Source organism: Mobula hypostoma, chromosome 11, assembly GCF_963921235.1.
Source record: "Mobula hypostoma chromosome 11, sMobHyp1.1, whole genome shotgun sequence".
In the NCBI taxonomy this organism is placed as follows: Eukaryota; Metazoa; Chordata; class Chondrichthyes; order Myliobatiformes; family Myliobatidae; genus Mobula; species Mobula hypostoma.
Genome location: NC_086107.1, coordinates 83,822,787 through 83,823,979, shown reverse-complemented (window position 1 = coordinate 83,823,979; position 1,193 = coordinate 83,822,787).

The following is a 1,193-nucleotide window of genomic DNA, read 5'->3' as shown; positions in this document are numbered from 1 at the left end:
AGAGAGAGAGAGAGAGAGAGAACAGTCTGTGTACAGATCTCAGTGAGAGAGAGAATGGTCAGTTTACAGATCTCAGAGAGAAAGAGAGAAACGTCAGTGTACAGATCTCAGAGAGAGAGAGAGCGAGAACAATCTGTGTACAGATCTCAGAGAGAGAAAGAGAGAACGGTCAGTGTACAGATCTCAGTGAGAGAGAGAATGGTCAGTTTACAGATCTCAGAGAGAAAGAGAGAAACGTCAGTGTACAGATCTCAGAGAGAGAGAGAGAGATAGAGAACAGTCAGTGTACAGATCTCAGAGAGAGAGAGAGCGAGAACAATCTGTGTACAGATCTCAGAGATAGAGAGAGAGAACGGTCAGTGTACAGATCTCATAGAGATAGAGAGAACAGTCAGTGTACAGATCTCAGAGAGAGAGAGAGAACGGTCAGTGTACAGATCTGAGAGAGAGATAAAGAGAGAGTACAGTTAGTGTACAGATCTCAGTGAGAGAGAGAGAGAAGGGTCAGTATACAGATCTCAGAGAGAGAGAGAGAGCAGTCTGTGTACAGATCACAGAGAGACAGAGAAAGAGAGAACAGTCTGTGTACAGATATCCGAGAGAGAGAGAGAGAGAACAGTCAGTGCAGAGATCTCAGAAAGAAGGAGAGAGAGAGAACAGTCTGTGTTCTGATCCCAGAGAGAGAGAGAGAGAGAGAGAGAGAGCGAGAGAACAGTCAGTGTACAGATCTCAGACAGAAAAAGAGAACAGTTTTGTACAGATCTCAGAGAGAGAGAGAGAGAGAGAGAGACAGAGAGAGAGACAGAGAGAGAAAGAACAGTCAGTGTCCAGATCTCAGAGTAACAGAGAGAGAGAACAGTCTGTGTATAGATCTCAGAGAGAGAGAGAGAGAATAGTCTGTGTACAGATCTCAGAGAGAGAGAGAGAGAACATTCTGTGTACAGATCTGAGAGAGTGGGAGAGAGAACAGAGAGTGTACAGATCTCAGAGAGAGAGAGAGTGAGAAAGATCAGTCAGTGTCCAGATCTCAGATTAAGAGAGAGAGAGAACAGTCAGTGTACAGATCTGAGAGAGAGAGAGAGAAAACAGTCAGTGTACAGATCTCAGAGAGAAGGAGAGAGAGTGAACAGACAGATTGCAGATCTCAGAGAGAGAGCGAGAGAGACAGAGAGAACAGTCAGAGTACAGATCTC